This window comes from Seriola aureovittata, chromosome 15 (genome assembly GCF_021018895.1).
Source record: "Seriola aureovittata isolate HTS-2021-v1 ecotype China chromosome 15, ASM2101889v1, whole genome shotgun sequence".
Lineage (NCBI taxonomy): Eukaryota > Metazoa > Chordata > Actinopteri > Carangiformes > Carangidae > Seriola > Seriola aureovittata.
In genome coordinates, this window is record NC_079378.1 from 10,595,953 (window position 1) to 10,617,668 (window position 21,716).

General features: G+C 40.4%; 1 long non-coding RNA gene across 3 annotated transcripts in view; it reads left to right on the top strand.

The window, feature by feature from the left end:
• The window catches only part of LOC130182648 (uncharacterized), a 305,937-nt gene that overhangs the window by 114,557 nt on the left and 169,664 nt on the right, over nt 1-21,716 (top strand). For all 3 annotated transcript variants that reach the window (XR_008829737.1, XR_008829736.1, XR_008829738.1), the window contains one exon: nt 1,799-1,853. This is a non-coding gene — a long non-coding RNA (uncharacterized LOC130182648). The remainder of the gene's footprint in view (nt 1-1,798; nt 1,854-21,716) is intronic.

Below are 21,716 nucleotides of genomic sequence, written 5' to 3' on the forward strand. Positions count from 1 at the left end.
GAGCATCTCCTCCAAGAGTCGTTTTAAAAGTCAGAGTAAAGGTTGGGTTCTTTGAAATGTACATCGATGAAAAGTTAAATAACACCACTCAACCTCTAGACTCCCTAAAAATCAATTACATCTTGAACTAAGCAGGCAGCGCCACAGAATCCTGACGTTTTCTGTTTTGGCGTGGTATTCGGCGCGTTTCCTCCTTACTTTGCCGCTCCCTTAATTGCTTCTTAAGCTCTGTCGAAATCCTTGCCCCAGGTTCGATCGTCATCAGTCATTGTAATTGGTCCAAAAGAAAACAAAGAAATGCACATCTCCCTGAGAGATTTTCCCCAACAATATTGACTTGACAAACGGCTTTGGTTAGACGCTGTGCTTGTATTGTGGCGGTAAATGTGTTCAGAAAAGGTAAATAGTCTCATTCAACTTTTAGATTTAACACCATTTCCGTGGGTGCATTGAATCTTGATAAATAAAGTAGCACAAAAGGAACATTTTGTTCTTTCATCTGTTTTTTTTTTTTTTTTCCTCCACGCTCATGAAACTATTCTGCAACACCTGGAAACATCAGAAATCATCTCCAAAGCATCAGCTTCACTGACCCACTGGCACATATTTGTCAGATGTTTTCCCCTTTTTGATCCTCCCACAAGTATTTCCCTTTAGAGCTCAAAGAAATTCCCACTGAATTCTGTCCTACCGAAAGCAAAACACACAAAAAAAAAAAAACCGACAGAGGTGGAATGGGCACAATTATGTCTGTTTGAAAGGCCAGGGAAACAGCTGCAGAAGCACCGGGGCAGGTGTGACAGGAAAAGCAAAGCAGGATGGCGGGGAACATCTGCTTAAGTGCTCTCCAACTCATGAAAAGAGATGAGATGAGAGGCGAGGCTAGGAAAGGGAGTCAGTGGCTTGTAAAATGTCAATCCAGCGGAGCATGATAAAACAAACCTTTGACACAGGTTTTACACAGGTGCGAGCACCTTTAGCACACTTTTTTTTTTTTTTTTCCAAACATCCTTTTCCGTGCTCCTCGTCGATGTTACATATACATCTTACATGAATGCCAGCCTGATCCACTTCCTGCTTGTTAGTCTCCAGGAAAATGAAGAAGAGAAAAACATGAGAGTGAGATAGAAGCGCACAAATTAGATTGAGTTTGAGGTGAACAAGCTATTAATAATTACATACACCAAATCTTTTCCTTTTATCAAGCCACTCTTGGTAGCAGAGTTTTGCTGTTGGCACATGAGAAGAATCAGAGCTACAGTGAGCTTGTGCTTCATTATAAAAGAGCTGCTGTTATAAAAGGGGACTGAGGGTTAAATTCGCTTCTGTATGTGTATCATCCTTGAATATAAATGTCACTTAAAAAACTATGGTCAAATGGATCCTATGTGGTGCTTATTCTTCCCCTAGTGCGTAGTGCATTTTAGTTGCTCTGGTCAAATGTTTTGTCTTTCGTTAGATTGAAGAAGATAAACGACTTGGGTGTGATTTTCAGTAAGCTTTTATCTTGTTCTACCATCTGCTGTAACAATAGCTGCTGAAAGCTTTAGGTCCATTTGTGCTTCTTCCTGTTTGGTACCATAAACTCGATACTGTGTGTGCTGTGAAAACAGCCCAGTATGTTTCCGACAGAATCGAACCTTGCTGCACTATTTACAATACCATAGGGACCGTCGCTATCTTGCTAGAAAGTTAACTGTTCTCAACTTCCCAGCAGGACATTTGCTGAATATGATTGATTTTTTTTTCCTTTTTGTTGTTTATTGTTTTGTTCAACTTTCTGTTCTTTTCTTTTTAGAAAGATGAAGAAAACCCAAGAGTGATGCGAGGAGTGGAAAAGAAAGAAGTCGAAGGTGAGAGGTGAATTAAGAGATTAATCATAACCTGTGACACCTTTCCCCCTGAGCACAGTCTCATTAATGTCGTTACAGAGGCCTCTGTGCAGTCAAATTATGTGATTGTTTACATCAGGTGATAGCATGAGGCTCAGGGGGAGATGAAATACTGCCTACATTCAATCAGATGTAATGGGTCATAACTGTGAAGCCCAAACACTGCACTGCGATGAGTTACTGCTGACACAGATTAAAGGAATGAGAGAGATTTATTCAGACTTTATTGGGCATAAATAAAGTTGTCCGTGCGCTAAACTGTGACACTTTCTCATTATGACCTCTATCAGTGTTGACTTTGTTTTTGTAGAGGAATATTTGTGGGTGGGACGTGCACATGCTCGTTGCTGCGCTGACTCCAGAGTATATAGTCTGTGAACATCTGCCCGGGCTGCATGTACAATATATCATGAAGGTTGAGCAGCAGGAGCGACATTTTCATACAAGTTAACAATGACACCTTCCAGCAGCAATCAAACTAGTGATTTCCACCTACTTCTCCATCTGCCTGGTGGATTTATATATTTTCTTGATTTAAAGCAGAATTTAATTGCTTCTAATTGTTTTTTGATCATCACAGAAGAGAGTGTGAAACTGATTTGATCTGGTTTGTTGTCAACATCAACTGAAGCTCCTGACCTGTGTCTGTATGATTTTATCCATTGCATCGCTGGCACATGATTGGCTGATTGGATAATTGCATGAATAAGCAGGTATACAGTTGTTCAGTTACAGGTGCTCTTAATAAAGTAAGTCCTCAGTGATACGTATAGACATATGTCTGTCTATGAATATATTTGCTTTGCTGAGAAGGAAAAGCATTTCAGGTAGCCATGAATGTACGTCAGTGTTTTGCAGCCCTTCACAGCCACATGCCTCTGCTTCTGCAGAAACCTGCGAAACAGTGCAGGCAGGGGGAGACACAACTCATCAAACTTACATAAATGCCACATCAGATAGAAAACAGCAACGAAAGGCCATGCTGCACTTAGAGTAACAGACGAGTTACCGGCACGTCTTTGATCTTCAGGATGCTGACCTGATGGAAATGTGAACAGATTCACTTTCTTTTGTTTAGTTTTTGGAATTAAACGTGTGCTACATTTAAGAGGAAATATATTTGTGATATAACTGGAGAGTTTTATGTAGGGTGGAAGTAAGACTACAACCCCAGTCCCTCTGTCACATTAAAGATTCTCTCTGATTGACTTAACTACATTGTGATGAGTATTGTCGTCTAGAAAGTTGACATACAGGTTAGATGTATAAGTGAGGGATTAAACCCTAAGAAAGTAGAGCAACAGTATGAGCAATTGTATGCAGAGGAACTCCTGTTTCATCTTCTATTGCCAGTTAGACAATGTCTTGTGATCAGCTCAAGATACCTAGTGCAACTTAAAGTGATCATAAGAGGAAGGTAAGGAAGAGTAATTGAGTTAAGCGGCTAGTTTTGCTAATTCAGAAATATTTGCAGTGCCATCACAAGAGGAAACTATTTGGACGAGCATCTAATTTCCCTGTGCAGCCTTAATTATTAATTTCCATTTTATTTCAACAACCTTGTCAAAAAAATGTGTGAGTGTAAGTGTTGCATCATGATCTTTACTCAAGATTGACTGTTTTCTCTGTGTGATTGTCTTGCTCAACCAATTTCTGCTGTCTATATTTGCATGACAACAGTTGCTGCCATTTTGCAGCAAAAATCACACTTGTAGATAGTTGACTGTGACATAGTGGATGTGTCCATGTAGGGCTGAAACAAAATGTGCCAATTTATCACTCATGGGTAAAAATCAAATTAGACTCAGTATTAATACACAGATTCATATATCAGAAGCCAGAAATGCTCTTCGCCATGTATCAAACTTGAATTATGACTGACTCCCAACTGCCAAGCACCTCAATGAAAATCGTTATAATGTTTCACAAGAGCTGATATCTATCGATGACAAATGATCTGTTTACTACTATGTAAGTATGAATACACTGTAAGACTGAGCTGTTTTACTTGAAACCAGGAGAAAACACCCTTCTCTTTGTTATGTGGAGAGTGAATCAGTTATGGATTTTAGTAGACTTTGGATGTTTTCATATTTATCTAGGTTCTCAGTTTATTCTACAAGCGTCTCAACTTGAAGAACAAGTCCTCTACTTCACGAGTTAAAAATTGTAAAACTCACTGGGTTAGAAACATGACTTGGTGTGTTCTAAGCATTTTAAGTGTAGCTTACAGGCTAGCTGATTCAGTTCCCCCTCCACACTTACCTGTTGGTGCTGTGTTTTTGTGAAAACCTGCCACAGTGGGCAACTTGCTAGAGGGGCCAAATACGGTGCACCTCCAGTTAGGTTCCTGTTGTTAAAAAACCTTTTTACTTTGGTTTGACTGTGGGCCTTGCCTGTAATGACGGGTTTGGTTTGTTGTATGCTGTGAGTGCTGCAACATGTGAAGTGCACTGTATTTGCAGAGTGCGTGGTTTTATCCTCACAACTCATTATAGAGGGACAAGTATCAGCAGCGAGAGGGTGTGCTGGAGTGGAGTTGGGGTTTGATAGTGAAAGATCCGAACCAGGATAATTAATCTTGTGGAAGTGCTGGCAGATTGATTAGCCAAAATAGATTGCAGGTGATATGAAACCTAGTTGTTGCAATGAACCATAATGTCTGCATTATTTCATTTAGTTCCGCTTAATGTACCAGGGTACCTGGCACCTTCACATTACCTGGCATGGAAAATTAATTGAAGGCTACCCCAGCCTCATACATCATGGTTTGAATATGTTATTCTGGGGTGGAACTCACATTTTTTAACTTCACAGGCAGAAGGAAGCACTTTAGAGGTTCCAGCCTGACCCTCACCTCACAGGAGAGCATTACTCCTTGTTTTCAGAAGGTTAAGCTTCACTTTGTGTACGGATGATATATCTATTAAAAAATTCATTTTCCTTTAGTGTCAATTTTTAAGTGCCATACCAGTATGTTTACAAATTTTAGCTCTTTAACTTCAAATTATATGTACATTTTGAATGGCCTACAGGTTTAGATTTTTGGGCATATTTCTATTTCGTACTAGTCCCAGGCAGTCGCTGGTTTCCATTCATTTTCGTATGACATGAAAAACAATTAGCAGACCCATGGAATTCACTGAATGCTCACTTACCGCAACCATCATGTTGGTACTAAGTGCTATTATTGCATGATCGTTATAAGATACTACAGTTTAATTGCAGATTGATTTGAATACTCCACACTGCAGGGCCTCACATCAGTGATGCAGCCTGTAACGCGACGGATATTAATGTTTACTGTGAGACATTATTAAAGTCAAATCTAAAACATGCATAAAGGGTGAGGTGTTTTTAAAATCAGTCAAGTTTTGACCACAGAATATCACCCAAACAATGGCCCAAATTGTATAGATGAGGGGTATCACACATATAGCATGACAACTGCTTGTTTTATCATGAAGTGTGTCACAGTGGAACACAACAGATGCAGCATATGGAATGTCTCACAATGTCCTGACAAACCTTTTTTTTCTTCTTTTCTTCATGTTGGACAGCATCTGTGACATGTTTGCTGATGTGCACACCTACGTGCTCAAAATCTCTCCACCAGTCAGGAGGGAAAAACAAGTCATTCTTGAACCTTTTGTTGTTGATGGTGAACGGTGAAGTCGCTCCTTTTTGTGTCATGCGGGTTGTGAAACCCAACTCCTTCATTGTCTCTTGGCCAGGTCACAGCAACAATTTATGAGTCTGTGATCATTTGAAGAAACAAAAATATTATGAACATCTGATTTGAGCATAAAGTAATCTTTAGTCATTTTATAATTTATACATGCTTTGTGGCACCTCTCGTTTTGAAAAAGTCTAATTATGAGCTTAGTTCCACAAACTCATGGACATAAACTATGACAGAATGATCCAGCTTTCTGAAATCAAAATGTGACAGTGTTGATTAGATGAGATGAATGCAGTGAAATAAAACATTATGGTAACTAACTAACCAATTAAAACCACCATACATCATTCACACTGGTATTTGGTCTAATTTTCCATGCAGCTGATTCTCAGGGGACCTCATCAAGTGTCCTGGGTCTTATTCTTCTGAAGCACTTTCTACAGACGTTCTCTTCCCGTTTCCTTGAAATGTTGTTGTATGATACGCTTTATCTGTATGTGCACACTCCATCCCTTCCACATCTTCCCCTGAGTTTATCCCAGCTTGATGATCCCGTTTTATGGCCTCTAGACTATGCAGGGCCATTAATGATCTTATATTCATTCTCCTCCGTTCAGATCAATAGTGGGTTTGCATTTTCCACGGTCCAGTGGATCTTTTATGAGACTATACCACCAGTCTTGTGACATATAGGACCCCTGTGGTATGTTCTGCTTGTCAGGGGGACAACCACATTGTCAGTACAATACCAAGGGCAATGTTGGTGAGAAACTGCAGGAAAAAAAAGAAAAAAATCCCACCTATATGTCTTGTGATGACGGGTGGCAATTATTTTGCTCTGAGAATAATAAATTGAAACTTTTTCATGATCTTTCCTGGAGCTTTATTTTTATCCAGGAGACTGATGAAGGCTGATCGAAGCCACCATGGTCGAGAGATTAGAATTTTAACATTTGATCCAATAAATCATGATTTAATGGAGGAAAATTTGGTCCTATATTGGAATTTTAAGGTTCAGCCGTATTTCCATTTTGTGCAAACGGTTTCAAACTCATCTTTTGACTGCTTCACTTGTACTTTTCTTTGAATACATTCATGCATAAAGCTGTAATTCTTTTGTTGCGTGGCAATTCTTGGTTTCATTCATGCCACGGAAATCTCATTTTGTTTTGTACTTTTCGACCTTTAGATCAGATTTGATTGCATCTTGCTCTGGTTTATCAGTCATTTCACTTTGGCGGCTGCCAGAGCAGCACTGAAATTGACTGAAGCTTCGGAAAGTCTCACAATATATTCAACTCGCTTCTCAAATGAATCCCTTGGTTTTGGACCCAGTGGTCAAACCTTTCTGAGGACATATCGAGCAGACTATTGATTTTTAACACTTCACTTTATCTTCATCAAATAGCACTGAGACCTGAATGCTCCAGAACCGACAGCTTTGTCCCCCCCACCCCCTTTCTCTCTTCCCCACTCTCTATTCCTTCCTGTTCTCCCTCAGCTCCCTCCATCCCAACCCTTTCCCGTTCCTCCATCCCACTCTCTCATTGTCTGAGTACCGTGGCTAGTACCCAGGGGAGGGTTATCGACATGAACAATAGTGTTTCGACTTTCTGTTGATGTTGACACACACACACACACACACACACACACACACACACACACACACACACACACACACAAACTACTCTGTGTCCTGTGCACTGTAGCACGCAGAGGTCAACAAACAAACCAACCAAAGCAGCAGTGCAAGCGCTGCACTCACAACATCTAAAGACTTACATAATATTCAGAGTAAACAAGAACCATGTTTTTGTCCAATGTAGAACTTAGAACTCCTTCTGTACATACATCATGATGTGAGGGACAGCACAGTGTCACCATTGGAAAAACATCTTAAACAAAATAACACAACTTTTCTAGTCGCATATAGTCTTGCCATTTGTTGTTGGATAAACTTTTGCCGTGGCTCCAACTAAGGATTTATGTGATTTATAAGCAAAATGACTTTGAATAGTACTGAAAGTCTCCCAAAATATGAACTGTTTGGGGGAAAGAAAGAAAACAAAACAAAACAAAAGATCAAAAAACCTGCAGAGCTGAAGGAGCTCTAAACAGTGTCATCACAAAATAATATTTGTTTAGTTCCCCAGTAGAGTCACAACATTGGAGCTGCCTGATATGTTATTTTTATCTTTCGCAAACAAGGGCATACAGGGTGGGAAATCTGAGATGGTACAAGAGATTCCAGCGTGCTGGATTTACGCTCCCTTTGTGGTTTAATTGGCAGCATTTCAACAACAACTGACCGAGCGTGTATGACAAAGTAAAGCACTTTTCTACCAAAAGGAGTTTGAAATGAATTTGGCAACAGGAGTGGTATGAGTCACTTGTTCATTGGTATGACACAAACCTCATCATTAAATTAACTCGACTTAAATTACTTATAATGTAAGCACTTCCTCTGACTAGTGACTAAGCATTTTCTCAGCAGTAAGCAAGTCACAAGCAGAAGTGAGGCTGTACTGAAGAAACAGAAAGACGATGAACTGTAATGGGAAATTCCTTTTTAGATGTGTAAGAAGACAGATTTTTGCTAATACTATTTCAACCCAGTAAGCTAAAGGGATTTCTGATATCTGTGGCTAAATATTAATTTTGATCAAAAGTGCAAATGTACGTATATTATAAAAAAACCAACCAAAAGAACCAAATACAAATCTACAGATCCCACCAGCATCAGAATCTAAGGTGTGTTAAGTCTCTCTTCATTTACATACTCCCTTACTTTTGTCACTGACGTATGTTATATATGGTTATACCTTTTAAGGTTTATAGCTTATTGTACCAGATGTAGAGTATTACCTGCTTTTAAGGGAGGGTTTTTTTGTCTGATTTTTACAGTTTTAAAGTGCGTAATAAACATTTAATTATGAGACTGTCTTTAGTAAAAAAAAAAAAAAAAAAAAAAAAAGACCCCTTATATAGTGTCATTGTTGGGCAACTTCTAGCAGCTGTAGTAATTACAACAGGATGAAGTTGTAGTGACGTAGTATATAGAACGACAGAGTCTGTGTTAGGAGGATGTTGGGGTGGATGAATGGATGGATGAGCTGACAAAACACAGGACTTTTGCACAGATGATCGCTGTTCACTTCCCATGTGAAACCGGTCGTCAACCTTCTCTTTTAACTGTGACCGCTCCTCAACCTGAACCACACGTTTAATTATAAATGAGCAAGCTCTCCCACCCTTGGATGTGGAGCTGGTTTTCAGGTCTCTGGAAAAGCTCCTGGTGAGTTAATCAGAAAACACCTGGGCCTACCACTGTAAAATAATTCCTTTCCGTTATCATGGCACAGTGTGTCATAATGCACCATAAGTCGGTGTACATATGTGGTTATTGTATAATATTCCAAAAACTCTTTTCTTTGCTATGTATTTTCTCATTGATGGCCAGGTATTATAGATGTTATATAATGGGCTCTGACTGGTTTGATATGGCCGAGGGTCATAACAGCCACTGACCACATTAGTGGACCAGCAACAATAAAGTTAGGAGGTCAGCGAGTCTCTGGTGTTTGGAGGATATTTATCACACCCTGAACATTTTTAACTGCTTGTCATGGTGTGCTATCACTGTGGTAAGTTCTTTTTGTGAGTCTACTACACCAAAGGGCATTATCAACAGCAGAATAAGTGCACGCCGTGGTCCATAGCATCTTAATGTGGCATGCTTCACTGGCACATTCATTCCATACTCTGAGGCAGCTTTGCCTCCAAGGCCACAATCATTTCCCTCAGCACTGGAGGACACAACGTGACTCTTATTTTGCAATCTGTGCTTAAAGAAGCATGAAACATCTCATCAACAGAAAATGGCTGGCAGTGGCTCGGATGGTGTGTCGTTTCCCTGCTCACTTCCATAACATAGGCTGCTACAAAACCTTGAAAAAATGTTTTTACTCTCTGCCACTTTTTTGCAGGCGGGGAAAAAAAAACGGCTAAGAGGCGCAACAAATCTTAACGGCTGAGTGCCACATAAGGATTTTGTCCCTGTTCCCTCTTTGTGATATAAATATAGAGGTCTGTGTTACTTCACCATCTTCCCCCAGATCTAATGAAGATGAGTGAACAGTCGCTTTTTCCATAAATCCTATATTGCATGTCAATGAAATCACTTTATGATATTTCTCTCTCCCTCTCGCGCAACATTGAGCAAAGTTGATGGGATGATCATGGAGCATGTAGCGCATCAAATGCATTTCTGAGCTGCTTTACCCTTTGCTTTTCTAGGGCACATTGTCTCTGACAGTCCTCCTAATATAGGCTTATTGTATAATATGCAGTGCTTGTACAAAGCATAGTTTACATCCAGTCAGACGCCCTAGTGTCTTCAAACATTTCATTTTAATGATTGTAAGCGGTGCAGTGAAGAGGGAGGAGAGGAGCTGGATACCAGTTTTATTCAAAGTTCAGAGTGAAAAAGAAAAAAAAAAAGATGCAAAAGTCAAACTTACTTTTAATTCATGTTTTGCATTTTCTTTCCATAATGTAGCGTAAACTGTCGAAGGAACCCATGCAACAAAATTCCTATACAACCTGTAAGAAGGCAGGACATGGTCCAAATAATAAAAGTATAGATGGGAGATAATAATACATTAAGGACAAGAGAACAAAAAGAATCGAACACTTGTATTGAAATTTTATGAAATGCTTCCAACATGTCGAAAAAATAAAATAAAAAAACTTGTACTTGTGGAGACGTTTTAAGCACAACTCACTATTTCAACAACACCCTGGTCTTTCACTCCGCTCTTGATCAGCAGAGTGTGGAGGTCATGAATGCTTTAACAAACAACCTTTAAAGAGTACATGACTTGAAGTAAACACACCCTGATAAATAAATAATGCAGGTCAGTGTTTTGCTTTGTTTTCTATGAATGATCAACCAAACCTCAGGAGAACAAGAGGGGAAACTTAACTACTGAAGCTACTTTTCTGTGTATTTTATATAGGTATATATATTCTTTATTTTATGCTTCTTCAGTTTGCATCCCCAGGCAGACTGTAGCAGCAGGAAGTGGTAGCAGAGGGACGGCAGGAGGGATGAGGTTGTTCTTGGTGACAAAGACACTTTGTCAGGCTCCTGGGGTATTGGAACACAACCTAAGTTACAGGAGCGTGTTTGGATGAAGGATTGCTTGAAGCTGTTGTTAGACGTGTTTTTGGGCGTTCTCCAGGTGTTGTCTGGCCTGTCCAGGGAGGATAAGGGATGGAGGGAGGATGAAGGCAGAAGTTGAGGTATGTTTGAGTGTGGATGGAGGGATGAAGTGATTGAGCGAGTGCCTGACTCCCTGAATGAGTTCATGCCAAACATATTTGCAGTTCGTTTACACTGTTTGCTCGGATAAGGAAGAGCAATAGCATTTTGTTTATGTCCAGTTATATAAAACCATTCAGCGACAAAGTGTAAACATTTCCAATAAATAAGAAAATCATCATTTGAGAGATGACGACAATGCATTTCTTTCTTAATTTGATGGATTTTTAAATGTTTTTATGAGGTAGGACACTTTTCTCAACCCACAAAGATCTTGTTATCCTTAAACTTAAAATATTACAATGTTACATGGTTTTTATAACATGTGCTTACGTGCCAATCTGGGAAATTACCCCAAAAAGCTCAGTTTTATGGGTGTAATAGGTGAGATGAAGGAACAGCGACCAATAGGTGATCCCCATGGTGAACAAGTATTGTCTGTGTAGCCAAAGCTTGATAAACTCATTCCTCCATGCTGCAGCGCTCCGTAGTAGCACTACTAGTAGTAGAAGTAGTTAAAAAACACATCAGTGAGCCACACTGTTGGACTGGGTGACATGTTCCTTTATGACAATAAATGTGGGAATTGCTGCTTATCTTCAATCAATCCCACACATACAGTCCTGCTGCTGTAAATACTCACAAGCACACCAAATGTGTATTAATCCTCAGCAGAAATTAGTCCCTCCAAAAATGCACAGTGTACTCGTGTTTCAGTAACAATCGCCCAGTTGTTTAAGGACATTTCTGAGCCTTTCGTGTAACAATCCCGCTTTGCTTGTACTTGAGCCTTGAGAACAAAGTTAACATTTTCATCTTTGGTTTCAGACCAAAGACGACAACCTGTCAGCGTGTCAGCATCATGAGTGTTTGACTCACTGAATCACTATACTGTAGATAACTAGATGCTCACGTCAACCCAGGATGCTTAGGGGACAGCAAAGAAGAAAGAGACGGGGACTGAAGGAGAAAGATTAATAGATGGAATGGATGGAGGGATGATAGGACAGATAGAGCAGGCATAATACTCTCTTTTGTCTTTTGGATCCTTGCTGCTGTAGTTAAGGGTGCCTTCTGCTGCTCTTTTCAACGGTGCTTCCCTATTTATTATTAAAGCAGTCAGATGAATCTTTCATGCACAGGAAATTAAAGAACACAGTGGAGGAGTACATGGATGAAGGCAGCGATGAAAAGAAAGCAACAGAAAGAGAATGATGGACACAGGGCAGTAAAAGAGAGAGAAAGGTAACGCGAGAAGGAAAGAGAGGTAATCGAGAAAAACTGAGGGAGACATAGATGAGATGAAGGAAGCAGATTGAAGGGTGACAAAGACCTTGTTTGTGTGTATGTTTGAAAAAGAGGGAACAACAAGGGGAGACGCACAGAAAAGGAGAGGAAGGCGTAGATGAAAGGAAGCATCATGCTGCTATGGCCTGGTTCACACATCCCCAGCAAACAATGAAAAACCTTTCCTCTGTCTCCTGCTTGTTTCACACAGTGAAGATCAATAAGAATGAATCACGCTGTACTTGGTCTTTATTTGGAATGACACTGGAGTTTTGAGTCTCACATAAGACCTTTTAGAATAATGGAGACGTTTTGAATTTGTGTATTTTCAGTGATGACGTATGAAGCAAGCTGTTATGACTGAAATATCAACAAGGGTATCTCATTAGGCCTGTTGCTATTATAATTCACTGCTGTATGCTAGGGTTCACCTCAACTGATGCAAGTCACTGTTGGGTCTGAGCTCTATTAGTAACTGGAAATCATTATTACTCTGCCTCACACGGGGGCATCATTAGTACTCGGCCTCACCCGGGCGGCACCATTATGTTAACAGTACTCTACCTCATGAGCTGGACACCAAATATGTTAGATTTCGGTTGTTTATCAATTTATTGGCTATCACAAATTAAGAAAATATTAATATTAAAAATATTAATATTAAAGAATAACTTTAAAATGAATTAAAGTTCACGGGGCACCAGCCTAAACTAATAGGCAAAATAGCCAATATGCTTTTAGTCTCAATTTATTACAATTATTCTGGAACTCTGATTAATCATTAGCTTACTAACTATAACCAAATTACCAAATCAATAGTAAGTTACAGTTGAAGGATTGGAATTCTACCGAGTAGAGGTTGGCAATATTCACGCTTGTGCAACATTAAACACACCAGTAGTTATACTTAAAAAGGCATTTATTTACAATGGAGCAGAGTAAAGTACAATGTCTAATCTAGCATATACAGGTGTGTGTGTGTGTGTCTGTGTGTGTGTGTGTGTGTGTGTGTGTATGTGTATGTGTGTGTGTGTCTGTGGGGACACAGACAAAGGCAAGATGGCCGACTCAAAGTGGTCACTGTGACCACATGACCTGAACAAAGAAGACTACAAAGATGGCGGTAAACAAAGAAACTACTAAAATGGCCGCTGAGACCACCTAGTGTGTGTGAGAGGGGAGGTGTGAGTTTCTTTGTTAGCCTAGCTCATGTAATCTAAAGGTACCAGGTTAGAGGGGGAAGGTTAGCTTCATGCAGGTTCTAGGACTGAGACGTACTGCTATGTGTGTGAACATACGAGTACTCGATTAACTGTATGACTGACCACAACCTAAGCAAACATTACAACAACAAGACATCAATCAACAAGTACATTAACAAGTTAAGACTTCTGCTGATTAGCTATGCGGTGCTATGCTGTGCTGGGAGAGGTAAGGCCCAGTCCGTTAACGTTACCCAATCCTTGGAACAAGCAAAGAGGTCCTTTCCAGTGTTTTGTAAAGTCCAGTGAGTTTGGGGGGTTTCCTGGTGGAATAAAGTCCTGTCTGGCTGTGTTGCTTGCTGGTATCTCCTTTGTTCTCCTCACAGAGTTAGCTGTTCCATGCTAACTCTGCTACGACTCCTGTTGCTTGGAAAATCAGCTGGCCTTGTGTTGTAGCCGCTGATTCTGAAGAGGATTTGGTTCACTCACAGTTAATCCGAAGCAGGTCGCTGTTGTGGAGGAGAAGAGTGTTTGCAGGCTGCTGTTAGCGGGCCGGCGAGAGAGCTAGTTTCTCAGGTAGCAGAGCTGACCTGGGCTGGGGCCTTGTTGCCCTTTGAAGAACCGAGAGGAGAGAGCTGGAGCTGCTCTCCAGAGCAAGCCAAGAATGGAAGAGAGAGAGAAGGGGTCTAGAAGACTGGTTTTGTTTGTGACACCTTAGGGGGTCACATGTCACACGCTGGCCCACACTGGCTGGCCAGTGGGGTCCGTGGGGGGGAAGGGTCATCCCCAGGTGTGAACCGTGAGGAACTGTGGGGTGTGAATTCCTTTGTCCAGTGGAGCAAAGAAACATTTGGTCTATTGAATGACTGAGTCCCAACATCACTGAACATGACTGTTTGTGGTGCCTTTTGTGAAGAAGTCTAGTTTTGTGGTATATATATATGTTAGCACTAATTACTTCGTATCGGTGTCTGTGCTCACCATACCTGTCTTGTTAGCTCATTAACTAGCTAATTAGCCAGCAAAAGAAGAAGCTTTGGGTTAGCCTTCGTCCAAGACGTTCAGATGCCCAGCTGTGCTAACGATGCGAATGGAAGCCAAGGTTTCTCTGTCCATGGTGCTGAAACATTCAAACCCATTCTTATTCTGTGTCTCAAGTGAAACTCCGCAGACTTAAGCCACACTAACTCAAGTAACATCACTTGAAGTAATTTATCATATTTTGTGCAGCTCCTCCTGGTGCCACATATGCTGCAGTACTCATCATGATCAAAAGGGAATTCCACCAAAACTCAGAGTCTGTTAGATTTTGAGTTGGTGGAATTCCCAACTTTTTGTTGTGGAATTCCCAACAACAAATGTCGTTTGTGAACATTTTACCAATATGTTCAAAATCAGCTTATTTTCAATTTACCAAATACGGAATTTAACAACATATCCTCATTATATCAATAAAAAACATAATCCAGTAGCACTTATGTTTCCTTCTAAATGTATTTGCTGTTTGCAATTTAGTTCTGTATAAACATCATTTCTAGGAGACAGTGTGCCTGTAAGTACTATAAACACATTCTATACCTTCAACATTTTCCTCCACAGCAGCCCTTCTACTGCCCTGAATCACTACTGTAAACCCAAACTCAAATTTTTGTTTCTGGAAGCCCAGAAAAAGTTTGTTTTGCGCAGCACAGTGTCTTTAAAATATCTATGTAGGTTTTCTTGTTGAGTTCGGTTGTGTTTTTGTGCACAACATCAAATAATATTCATCTTTAGTTACTTGAAGGAAGACAGACTCTGAATTCTGCTGCAGCACAGATCAAGATAGGTCTTCATGATCTTATGAACATCTATAGGGAAAAGAAGAGTCATGAATAAATATAGTATTACGAGACAGAACAGAAAAGGGTGGGAGAGAGAGAGAGAGAGAGAAAGTTAGAGAGTCATACAAAAAGATCAGAGAATGGAGCTGGAAAGAAAGGAAGGGAGAGAAGTGCATACAGCAAAAAAAATAGACTGTGAAAGAGATGACAGAAGAAGGACCAATAGGTGATGCCCATGGTTATCTCCCTGAGGAATCAGAAAGAAACATAAACCCTTACTATTAAGTGCTCAGATGAAACTTCCATCTCACCCAGCCATAGGCCGATAGATAAATACTGCACTATGTTTTTTTTTTTTTTTCCCTTCATCATGAAATATGATCATAGCCTGTCACTGTATGTGGCAGCCTACACACCACATCTAAGAGCACAGGGAGGTCTATGGAGAGAATCCAGCTCCCACAGCCACAAGCCCATACATCACAGATCCCACAAAGTAACACTGTCCCTAAGTATTACTCCCACAGAAGGAGGGCTCTCTTTGGAAAGAGGCACGCTTCAAAAGCAACAAGCTACTAGATCTATAACCCTTTCAGCTTTAGACCCATAAAACAAGTCTGTCTACAAGTATTTCTTGAGCTGGTGGTCTCAGTGGACACAAGCCCAGTGACTGCAGTAGATATGCACCAGTGCCAAGAAGCTCAAATCTTTACATTTTTTCGGGTTTTCTATCTTTTCGTATCTTATTCCTAAATAGGTGTTGAGTATTTTTAGACCAGTAGCGGCCAGGGAACACTTATAATTTGTACTTTGCTCTGTTCATCATAACCAAGAAAAATGCTACTCGGAGCAGCCTTGTTTATGTATTTTTTAATAGTTCTTAGATGACACTGGTGTTGGCACAGAGGCATATCGGTCTTTGAAAGTACAGACAATACTTGTCTTTAGGATAAATTATTGCTAGTTTGGATTTTTCATGGGATTTTTGATGATAATAAACAAATTTGTAGGTTTTCTGTGGTGAAAAGGAAAATACACAAAAAAAGAATGAGTCATGAAAACAAACTGTTTTATGGGAATTTTTTGGATTTGAATCCTTTGACTCCATCAATATAATTGATTAATCTCTATTGGTACAAGGTGTATATCCAAAGCAGGGGCAGGCACCTGTGTGCCATTAAAGTCTGAAATTGTGCAGGTTTTTCTACCTACCAGAACACACTAATTGATGTTGGCTTATTAGCACCACTCTCTATAGAGGCTGAACCAAACAATGAAACCATCTAGTGTAGTGTTTGGCCATGCAACCAAACCTGTACACCTGTATTCAGTCATCTGTGGTACATGGTTGCCTATATCCCGGGCCTGTGATGAATGAACAGCCTGTGTCTGTAACCTCTCACAGGAGACTCTGTTGGTGGAGTGACAAAGTATGCGCTTGCAGCACAGTCAGTACCACCCCTGTGGCCCATAAAGCCACTTCGTCCTAGTAGCACTGCCTATGAGAACCCATAGATCTTGATCTACTGAGCAGTAGGGGTACGGCAGATGTTTGGGGGAGCAGGCTGGAGTTATGGCCTGAGAGACTGCCGGCAAAATTGTTGTTAAAGTGTATCATTTGTCTATAGACATGAGGTGATTTTTTTGGAGTGCTGCTTTTTTTTTTTGTTAGTTTTTTTGTTTTGTAGTACTACCAATTTGCAGTGGTATGAGGATCTCAATAGGAAAAGCCAGATAATTAACCCACAATGCAGTGTATTCAAATTTAAAAGTGTCTTTAATATGCCTGTTTTTGTCTTGCCTGTGGCTCTCACATTGAATCAGTTTCTTTTAAGCACAGTTTAGAGTGAAGGGGAAAAAGGTGGGTGGGGCGCTGAGGCTATGCTGCCACTGTGCACAAATATGCTAAGACAGAGTGGAGCCGATGCGACTTACTAGAAGTTTTGCTGTAGTGAGATGGCGGCAGCAGAGAGGAGAGAAACAGAGAAAGAACACCCTGCTCCACTGAACATTTGCCAATTATGACTTCCCCTAGAGATGAGATTTTATTACTAGATATCCACCAACTCTTTATCAGTCTTGGGCCTGTAGTTTGATAGTTGTAGCTCAAATAATCACCAGTACGCACACACAGTTGTTGACAGACAGGAACATTTTCTGCAAAGCTAGATATAAATAGACTGAGAAGGTGGGGCCCAATTAAAAGTTATGTGAATTGACGTAAGCTGCTGGTATCAAGATCGTTTATTAGAGATAACCCGTGTGTTATTTCTGCTGAGTAAAGTTTCAGTTCATGACTGAGATCAACCAGCCTTCAGACCAAACTAATCACATTTTCCTGAGCACTCCCTGGATAGTTATTTGATGGGAAATATTTACTAAAACCAAGGTAATATTTCTCTTGCACTGTTCTCAGGGTCAGGTAAACTACTTCAACCCCCCTAAATTGAAACTGGTTCGTCTCAAGCCTCCAGTTGGAGCAGGGGTTGTTTTCTTTTTTTTTAATGGGGATCAAAACCAGCCATGCAGAATATTTAAGACATGCCGTCATTATAATCTACTCAAAAATATAGTAAAACTTGATTCTGCCCGATGGACATCTTTACGTGTCTGACCAACAGGATCTTTTATGATTGGCGTTTTTAACAGAAAAGGTTTTCCAACTAACAGTAAAAACAATAGTTTGACAAAGATTTTCACAAAGAAAGGTTTTATTCACTGAGATAAAAACACAGGGAGTTATTACAGATGAGTGATTTATGAAGTTGAATTATCTCAGAATTGTTCAAACAATTGCACTTATCAAAATAAATGATTGTAACACTCCTCTGAACCCTGATTTGAATCTTTAGTAAACAAGGACAGAATGATTGTTAAACATCACAGGCTCATAATCAATCTGATACGGACCAAACTATCATTAAGCCAAGTATCATTAAGCATTCCACCTAATGTGACATTTGGCTGAATCATAATTGATTTGGGCATGTTCTGTGTTTGTGAGATAGGGTAAAAAGATGAAAATCAAAGGACCCAGACAGAGAGACGAAGCATCTGCCAAACTGACATTTAGTTGGCTCACTGTCTAACCACCCGTAAAGGTCTGTTTGTTTGCAAGTCTGTTTTCTGTGTGGCTTTCTCTTTCTGTGTGTGTGTGTGTGTGTGTGTGTGTGAACCTGAGGGTTAAAGAGTCCTGAGCTCACATGCACAAATCTTGGTATCAGAAAATGTAGTTAAATGGAGTGATGTATTAGAATGCAAATATATGCTGTGTGGATGAAAAGTGAGAGGAATGGCCTACAGCCATAAAAGTCTTACATGAAGAAGACGCGACTATAGGCAGTTGTTCCCTGCACTGTGGCTAGGGATACATCTGGAAGCTGCAAATAGCAAATGGTCTCAATAGCAGAAACTACAGTATATTCCCTTATGTCTCTGAAAGAATAACATTACTAAACCTGCATGTACAGTTGATGCATATACTGTAGGTAATGATGTTATAGGGTGCTGAAACAGTTAGTACATTATTAGATTATTGTTGTTTAGTTCACATTCTAAAAACATCAAATTTATGCATGGTGAGGTTATCTCAAAAGCTAATTAGCACGTTTTTTGTGTTGGTTCACAGATGGAGGCATTCAATGGATGTGGTATGAGTCCATATAAATAATAATAATATTATTATAATAAGTGCTTTACTTTTTAAACATTCATTGGAACAAGCTTCTCGAATATGTTTGTTTGTTATCTCTGTTTTGTGTGTTTTTAAGATAAACATCTTTTGGTCAGACAAGACAAGCAATTTAAAAGTGTCATCTTGAGCTCAGGTAACTTGTGATAGACATTTTTTCACCACTGTTTGTATTTTTACGGATTGAACAACTGATCTTTTAATTACAAAAAGCTAGTCATTAGTCGCAGCCATACTGTGCAGTGAAAGAGCGTTAATAGACAATTAACCTATAATTGCTGACATACGCACGGAGTAACCTTTGCTGGTTGTTATCATATTGCATGTGCTCTGTTGCTGCATTTGGCTTTGGGCCTGCATATTGTATGTATCTATGGGCTGAATGTTCATGCTACACCGCTTTTAATTTGAATTTTGCTCAGCCTGGTATACATTAAGACTCATGAGATAATAACCAAAGCCACTTGAGCACCGAGCGCTCCTCATTCAGCCTAGAAAGCCTTCCCCAGTAACACAATATCCAAGTTACTTCACAAAGAATACAGAAGCTGTGAAAGTTTGTAGCCGCTTTATGTAACTTGAGCCCCCTCTTCTCTTTAATTTAATTCCTCATTACAGCCTCCATCTCTCTTCTTCTTGGTCTCATTTTGCTTAGCCCCCCCCCCCCTTCTGCCTTTCTGTCTCTGTTGCTGTCACTCTCATCCTCCCTCTCTCGGTTCGTCTTTTTTTTTCCATCTCTCCCATCGTTCCACCTCTCTCCTTCCCACCTCACTTTCACTGTGTCTAATGACATCTCAGCTTCCTCCAAACAGAGAGTCCACTCCGTAATGGCCTGAACCATAACGAGCTCATTTAAAGGAGTGGAACAGAGGGCAGCCATTGCTGTTCTGACAGACAACCATTTAAGGGGGCCCCTGTCAACCAGCCAACTAGCCAGCCAGCCATCTCTTTCTCCCCCTCTTTCTTTTAAACCTCTCCTCCCTCATTTTACCACCAGTTTCCCTCATTTTTTAAAGTGCCTTCAACATGACTGATTTGCTATCTTTCTGCTCTTCTACCTTCTGTCAATCACTTTTTCTTTCTCCTCTCCCCTCGAATCTCTCTTTCATAATCCCTGCCTATCATCTGTAGCTCCATCTCAATCTCCACCTCTCGGGGCCTGATGATGACATATGAAGCCAGGTCTCCTAATTGTGGAGCTCAGACTCATGCAGTCGTACAGAAAAAGAAAAAAAAAATTGCCATAAAGAATGGACCTCTCGTCGTCATGCCAATGAGGAGTAATGGTCCTTTTATTGCGGGATTAATCTCAATGGCCCCGTTGCCCATTGGCTAGGCGAGAAGTCTCTCATCCATCAGCAGAAAAGAAGGGAGTTTGAGAGGGGCGAGCCCTGAGATGATAACCTCCCTGATCTCCTGCAATTACCAACTGCCCTTCAAGACATCTCATTGATCTTTGATAGTTCCCACAGATGTACATCTCTTTCCGATTCACCTGACTTTCCCTAGATATTGGCAGATATTGTGCTGAGGTTTCACTAGCTCAGCCACCTTCTGTTTTGTATTCCCATCCTCTATAGCCTTCATCTCTTCTCCCTAACACTCCCACCCCCTTCCTATCTTCATCAGAGCTAATTGGGGCTTGGTTGCTTGATTTGTTTTTTGTTTTTTTTTCATACCTGCTTTATTATTGGTTTAATGAAGACTGCTAATTATGGAAGATGGAATAATGCGGAAAGGATGTAGGAATGAGGGGACTTGTTCCACTGATGTCATCAAAGGCATTTTTAATACACTGACTTCAGGGAAAGAATAGGTGTAACTAATAAAATTAAAGATGGTTTTGTTCCATATACGTGCCATGTCAGCAGTGAGGCAGCATGCGCAGTATCAGGGCCTGGTAGCACCTAAATGGAATTCAGATAGGCCTATCATTAGTGTTTTTAAAGGAGCTATTTGTAAGTTTTTCTATTGCTACATAGTCAGCGTTAGCATTAACAGCTGTTTACTTACCAGTCTTGGCAAGAGTTTCAGCCATTGTTGCATTTACAAGACAAGAGGTTATAATATGCCCTGTCTGGACGCTACACTGACTCCCTGTCGGAAACTGAGGAGATAGTCTGACCAGGCTCTGGCTAGCTGGTTAGCAAGCTGACTTCAGTACAAGAACGAGCTGATCGAAATAGAAGCAAAATTCTCACCAACTGTGGTTGATGAGACACATAGATGAGATTCATACAACATGTTCTAAAGTTAGTAGATAAAGTATATACACAGAGAGACACTTATGACATCAGATCCCACTGAGATATGCAGAGTAAGAATGTGCGTTGTGCCTTTTTTTTTTTTTTTTTTTTAACATACTATAGTTCACTGCTGCTTCACAAAAAACAAAGCCTATAATTTTGGCCAATTGAATCTGAATGAAATACAAAGCACTGTGTAATAATTAAACCCATACATTTCTAGGTTTCAGAAACTGTGCTGGGTTCCAGATGGCATTCGTAGTCTCTGTACTCAAACCTTTTCCATCCAGCAATCTTCCCCCTCCTGTCCAACCCCTCCACCTCTACATCTTCCCGCAGAGCCTCTTCTCGCTTGCCAAGTTTCCCAGCATGTCTTTCAACTCCCCGAGGACTTCCCCTTTTTCATGGAATTACCCGTTCACTTCCTCTCCCTTTACTTTATCTTGACTCTCTTTTCTGAGTTTCTCTGCCCTCACCTCTACTTCTGGCTATTGCCTAAATCCTCATACCTACTTTGCCATCCTTGTCTTGCGCTCCCAGTCCCTCTCTTGTTATGTCGGGGTTGCCTGTGGT